Here is a 7,314-nt window from a genome sequence, read left to right as displayed (position 1 = left end):
GCACAGAAGAAAACTGAACTGCCCCTTGAGTATGCAATTAGAAAGAGCAAGCAAGTGGAAAATTGCAGGTTGCAAGACTCAATTTTTCAAAAAATAAAGAAGAGATGAAAGAATAACCTATAGAGGAAAGAAATTAAATTCGTAAAAGATCTTTATATGCAAGATATTGAGGGATGCACACTGGGGTGATAAAACTGTAAAGAAATTCAGTGAGGGGTGACTGGGTGGCTGAACGTCCAACTCTTGATTTCCACTCAGGTCATGATCTCAGGATCATGAGATCAAGCCCTGAGTCAGGTTCTGTGCTGGGGACTTGTAGCCTGCTTGGGATTCTCCCTCTGCCTCTCTCTCTCCCTCTCCCTCCAAATAAATAAATAAATAAACAAACAAACAAACAAATAAATAAATAAATGCGTGATTATAATAAAAATTAGGATACTGATTAATTTTGAGGGTAAGGAGATAGTTGTGATTAGGATGTTTGTAACCAGGACCACAATATGATGTTATCAGGCCTGAGGTACTTTGCCTTCCTAGTTTTCTATCACCATAAAAACTTTAATAAGTTATGATTTATGACTGTGTTGGTATAGAGGTAAATACATTCATATATTAATACTGTGTATTAAAACATTTCTTTTTTTCTTAAAAAAAATTAAAGCATTCTCATGAGCCCCTAAAATAAATCAAATTATTTTTTAAAAAATTAAAATATTTTCTTGGCCTCTACAACAATTGTGGGTCCAGGCACTTTGCCTACTGGACCTAATGAATATGTCAGCTTGTTTCTTTTTTTTTTTTTTTTTTTTCCTTTTTCTTTTCTTTCTTTCTTTTTCTTTTTCTTTTTTTTTTTTTTTAATGGAACACTTCACAAATTTGTTTGCCATCCTTGTGCAGGGGCCATGCTAATCTTCTCTGTGTCATTCCAATTTTAGTATATGTGCTGCTGAAGTGAGCACACAACAGCCTTGTCTCTGAGGTGGCTGATAAAGTTCTATTTCTTGAACTTGTTCTTAGTTACAGGAGTATTTGCCTTGTTCACTAAGATATTTAAAAAATATAAATATATTATAAAAAGTAGAAAAACTTATACACTGAAAATAGTAAAACATTGATGAAGGAAATTAAAGAAGAGACAGATAAATGGAAAGACACCCATGTTCTTGATTTGGAAGAATTAATGTTGTTAAGATGTCCATACTACCCAAAGTGATCTACAGATTAAATGCAATTCCTATCAAACTCAATGGCATTCTTTACAGAATTTTTTAAAATCCCAAATGCAAATGATTCCAAATAACCAAAGCAATCTTGAGCAAGAAGAACAAAACTAGAGGCATCACACTTCCTAATTTCAAAATATTACGAAACTACAGCAGTCCAAACAGTATGGTTTTAGCATAAAAACAGACCTGTAAGTGTCTTAATTCATTCAGGCTGCTACACCAAAGTACCACAGACTGGGTGGCTTATAAACAACAGAAATTTACTGCCCACAATTCTGAAGGTTGGGAAGTCCAAGATCAAGGCACTAGCATGGTCACTTTTTGGAGGAGGCCCTCTTCCTTGTTCACAGCCAGTGCCTTATCACTGTGTCTCCACATGGTTGACAAGATAGGAATCTATTTTTGGAACCTCTTTCATAAAGCACTAATTTGTTCAGGAAGCTCCACCATCATGACTTTAGCACCTTCCAAAACAGCTACTTCCTAATATTATCTTTGGGGGTCAGTATTTCAACATATAAATTGGGAGGGTAGGGCTGGGGGAGGGACACAAACATTCAGACCACAGCATAAACCAACAGAATGGAATGGAAAGTCCAAAAATAAATCCATGCCCAGAGATAAATCTTTGATCTTCAATAAGAATGCCAAAAACACACAATGAGGAAAGGATAGTCTCTTCAATAAATGGCGTTGGGAAATCTAAATATCCACACACAGAAGTATAAAATTGAATCCTTATCCCAGAATATATACAACAATCAACTTAAAATACACTGAAGACAAATGTAAGACTTGAGACAGTAAAACTACTAAAAGATAACATAAGGAAAAAGCTTCTTGAGACTGGCCTGGGTAAGGTTTTTTTTGTTTTTTGGTTGTTAGTTTTTTTGTTTTTGTTTTCTTTTTGGATATGACCCCAAAAGTGCAAGCCATAAAAGCAAAATAGACAAATGGGATTGCATCAAACTAAAAAGCTTCTTCACAACAAAGGCAAAAATCAACAGTGAAAAGGCAACCTATGAAAAGAAAGAAAATATTTTGCAAACCTTACATCTAATAAGGGATTAATATTCAAAATATATAAGGAACTCAACCAACTCAACAGCAAATAAATAATTCAATTTTAAAATGGGCACAAGATCAGGGCACCTGGGTGGCTCAGTAAAGCGTCTGCTTTTGGCTCAGGTCATGATCCCAGGGTCCTAGGATCGAGTCCCACATCGGGCTCCCTGCTCCGCGAGGAGTCTGCTTCTCTCTCTCTCTCTGCCCCTCCCCGCTCTTGTGCTCACACTCTCTCTCAAATAAATCAAAATATTTTGGGGCGCCTGGGTGGCACAGTCGTTAAGCGTCTGCCTTCGGCTCAGGGCGTGATCCCAGTGTTCTGGGATCGAGTCCCACATCAGGCTCCTCCGCTAGGAGCCTGCTTCTTCCTCTCCCACTCTCCCTGCTTGTGTTCCCTCTCTCGCTGGCTGTCTCTGTCAAATAAATAAATAAAATCTTTAAAAAATAAAATAAAATAAATAAAATCTTTTAAAAAAATGGGCAAAAGATCTAAAAGAGACATTTCTCAAAAGAAGACATATAAAAGGCCAACAGATAAATGAAAAGTTGCTCAACATCATGAATCATTAAGGAAATGCAAATCAAAACTATGAGCTATCACTTCATACCTGTTAGAATGGCTATTGTTATAAAGACAAATGACAATAAATGTTGGTGAGGATATGGAGAAAAAAGAATCCTTGTACATTGTTGTTAGGAACATAAATTCATACAGTCATTATGGAAAAGAGTATGGAGGTTCCTCAAAAAATTAAAAATAGAACTCCCTGTGATCCAACAATCCCACTTCTGGGTATAGACCCCCCCCAAAAAAAATGAAATCAGTATTACGCAGATATCTGCACTCCCATGTTCATTGTAACATTATATATATTTTTTTCACACAATGGGGTATTATTCAGCCTTAAAAAAAGAAAGAAATGCTTTCATTTGCAACAATATGGATGGACCTTGAGGGTACTACACTAAGTAAAAGCCAGACAGAGAAAGATAAACACTGTCTGATCTCACTTACATACAGAATCTAAAAGAGTCAAATTCATGGAAGCATAGAGAAAAGTGGTGGTTTCCAGGGGGTGGGGGAATGGGGGCTATGGGAAAATTTTAATCAAAGGCTATAAAGTTTCAGTTATGCAAGATGAATAAGTTCTAGAGATCTAATGTACAGCATGGTGACTATATTTAACAACTTTATGTTGTATACTTGAAATTTGGTGAGAGTAAGTAAATCTTAAGTGTTCTCATGACACACACACAAAATTGTCAACAATATAAAGTGATGAATTTGTTTGTGGTGATCATTTAAAAATGTATACATATTGGAGCAGCTGGGTGGCTCAGTGGGTTAAGCATCTGCCTTCGGCTCAGGTCATGATCCCAGGGTCCTGGGATAGAGCCCACTTTGGGCTCCCTGCTCAGTGGGGAGTCTGCTTCTCCTTCTTCCTCTGCCCTTCCCCCCAGCTTGTGATGTCTCTCTCAAATAAACAGATAAAATCTTTTATATATAGATAGATATAGTATCTATCTATCTATCTCTATATATATATAAACATCAAGTAATACACCTTAAATATACACAATGTTTGTCAATTACACTTCAATAAAGTTGAAAAGAAAAAGGAAAAAAAAAAACATTACAGAGCCATAACTAGACTGAGAGATGACCTCTCAATGGAAACCCAGAGGCCATGGAGAGTACTTTCAAACTTCTGAAAGGAAATAACTCAAAATCTAGAGTTCTACGCACGCAAAAACGACCTTTAAAAATGAAAGACATTTTCATGCAAATGAATGTATAGTAACAAAAAGATGATCAGTGGTTGGGGCAGTGCAGGGAGAGAGAGGGATCACTAAGGGGCAGGAGGAAAGTTGGGGGGGGTCTTTGAATGTGTCCACTATTTTTATTGTGATAGTTTCACACCTGTATACAAATGACAAAATTTATCAAACTGCACAATTCAAATATTTCCTGTTTATTGTATGTCAGCTGTATCTCGATAAAGCTGTTTTTTAAAATAAATAAATAAATAATAAAGATATTTTCAGACAAACAAAACTGAGGGAATGTATCACCAGCAAACTCACTCTAAATTAAATTCTAAGGCTTGTCACTACCTGTTTTTTCAGATTTTTATGTACATCTGTTGAAGAGGGGGAATAATGATTAAATTAAAATGTAATAGGTAAAACTGATCCTGGTATCAATCTTTTTAAAAAATTAATAACTGTATAAACATTCTTGCATATGTTAAAACTTTCGTTTCCTACAAATTAACTTCTTGTAGTAAAATAAATCCTACTTTGTGAAAAGCCATTAATCTCATCATGTTCTTGTTCTTGTAAATAAGGAAGCAGGATTTCATATAGGGTGGCAAGAGCTTAAGTTAATCCTTTTTTGGAAGGGAAAGGTGAGGTGGGGTAGCTTGTATTGCTATGCTTTGATTCACAATCTTGGAATCTTTTGTTCAGAGCTACAATAACATATAAAAATTCAAATAATCATCCTCCTTAGATTAAAATTTTGGTCTGGAATTATCGTTTTGCTTGCCAGTGATTTACATGGTAACCTATACCAAAAATCATACAGAGCAGTGTATGTTTTCCCAATGAAGTACTAAAAATACTCATAGGCTCTGCTTGTTCTCACTCATGGTTTCCACCATGCTCTACTGGCTTACACCTGGCATTCTAAGTACCAGAGGGTACGACCTTGGAAATTCCAAGGAAAACGAAATAGGGGTCCAAGAAGAAGGAAAAAATGAAAACAAGGTTACAATTTATCAAAATTTATGTAAAACGAAGAGAAACACTATTATTTTAATGTTTGTCACCAGGGTTCTTCTTTGGGAGGAAAAAAACTTGTCTTTGTATAAGGAAATATTTTAAGAGCCTACTAACATGTAAAAAGTAAGACCTTGAAATTAAAGATTGGCTAGGGAAAGTGAAATGATCCTCTTGGCCAGAGAAAATTAGGCAGATTTGAGAAGGCTATAGAGCAAGAGGAGGGGAGAAGGGAGGAGGAAGGGAGAGGGATGAGGAAGCTGGGCAAAGTGGCAGGTGGCTGGAGCCTATCTAAGAAGCTGATTAACCAGGATATCTAAAGGACTTTAAAAAATAGGATATTAGTACTTAGTTTTAGGCTGTTTGTGCCTCTGAGCTATAAACCCCCTCCAACATTTGAAAACCTTTAATACATTCTGCTATAAACACAAATTCCCCATGAGAGTTATCTGAAGAAAAGTCCATGAAAAGGGGCCAGGTTCCATATTTGTTCTTGGCAGAAAAAAGCTGTAGAAGATGTGATGTTCACGAAACTGAACGTTCAGAGAGGCCAGGAAGATAGTCAAAAGTGAGTTTGGCAATGTAAACTTAGAGGAATTTGCTGAAATCGTGAGCAAGTGCTGAGCTCCTCACAGAGTATTGGGAAGTCTCTATTTCATATAATGTAGACGAGGCGACTACAGTCTGGATCCCATGTCTTTTTTTTATCCCTTCTACCATCAAAAGCATTGAAAAGAATATCCGAGAAACACAAGCTTAATTGAAGACAACAAAGCTACCCTATAATGATCAAACTAGAGTACTCTCATGAAGCAAACCAACATCCAGAACCTTTGATAAATATCTTCTGGCTACCAACACTGCCGCCTTGCTTCAGGTTTGACTCCAATTTCTAACGCTATGCTTCACACATAGTAGGGACCCCAGAAACTACAGCTGAACCAAATTAAATGTATGGACTAAGAGCTTGTTCTTATTAAGATCTTCTCCTTAATACAGAGTATAACCATATTGAAGTTCTCATTAGACAGTGGGTATTCACGCAAGCAGGCATGACTAAGGATTTTCAAGCATCATAGGGCATAAAAATACCATTTTAGAAATGACTTATTCCCGGAATAATCTATATATATTTTTTAAAGAACTGTCATTGGAAGTTTGGGGGGAAAACACACCTGGTATCTGAAGAAACATCTTCACTGGCACAGAGTTTCAATGCTTATGAACACTCACGCATGTGCAGAGTGAGTAGAATTCCAGAAATGGTAACTACTCCTTCTCGTTAGATGACATATTGAATGCAGATCATATAGGTGAGATGACTGAAAAGGAAAGAGGCTGAGTGGGTCATTGTATAACTGATATAGAAATAAACTGAAGAAAATTTTAGAAGAGAAAAAAATAACAGAGAAAAGCTGTTTCAACCACTGCTAGAATAATTAAATTTGCAGGAAAAAAACCCATGTTCTGCTCCCAAATACCTGTTCATTGAAACACCTCTATTAGGAAAGAGTTGAATGAAAAACATATAAACTAATCAAGAGTTTATTTCAAATAGCAATTTCCTTATATAGCAGGAGAAAAAAATTACGAGCTCACAGCTCTATAAAGAGGAAAGATCACGTTAGTTTAAAGGCCCTCATTCAACTAAGCTACTCTGTAGAAAAGAAAGAATTTATATCTGGACTGGAGAGAAAAGGTCAGTATTCCAGGAAGAAGGAAATGAAAAAGAGAGAAGGAAGAGGGAGGGAGGGAAACCGGGCAGATGCTAAGAGACCATGTATACTGCAGTGATTCCCCATCTCATAACATCTCTTCAAATATTTAGTTAATGCTGATGAAACTTACTAGATCTCTGTTGAATGTCGTCTTATAAGGGAGGGGAGGGAAAACCACCGAAATAGAATGAACTTTGTGCTCAGACTGTAAAAGTATTATTTTCAAAAAGTTTTTTTCAATTCACGTAAAACACATATTAATGACTTATTCAGTTTATCAATGAGAGGACAAAGCAGGATGGAAAGCTGGTTCAGGGAGCATCAGAAGAACTGGGTATCTACAGCCAGATGGAAGAGAATATCAGAATAAGACTGTTAGTTTCAGTACAAAACTAGTTAGCGTTCTACAGGGTGAAAAAAGCATAACCCTAGGGTAGAAATCATTTATATTTCTACTAGAAAAAAAAATTCAGAAGCTAACATTAATTTCATAGTCTGGCTCTGAATCACAGCAAATAGTAAGC

The 7,314-nt window shown here is 36.2% G+C and overlaps 1 non-coding gene across 1 annotated transcript; it reads right to left on the bottom strand.

Moving 5' to 3' along the window:
- Nucleotides 1–852: 852 nt before the first annotated feature.
- On the bottom strand, nucleotides 853–959 carry LOC113263320 (U6 spliceosomal RNA). The gene has a single exon (XR_003319131.2). It is a non-coding gene; the product is annotated as a U6 spliceosomal RNA (small nuclear RNA).
- Nucleotides 960–7,314: the final 6,355 nt, after the last annotated feature.

Source organism: Ursus arctos, unplaced genomic scaffold (genome assembly GCF_023065955.2).
Source record: "Ursus arctos isolate Adak ecotype North America unplaced genomic scaffold, UrsArc2.0 scaffold_9, whole genome shotgun sequence".
NCBI lineage: Eukaryota > Metazoa > Chordata > Mammalia > Carnivora > Ursidae > Ursus > Ursus arctos.
The sequence above is the reverse complement of the archived record's forward strand: the minus strand, read 5'-3'. Positions and strand labels throughout refer to the sequence as shown.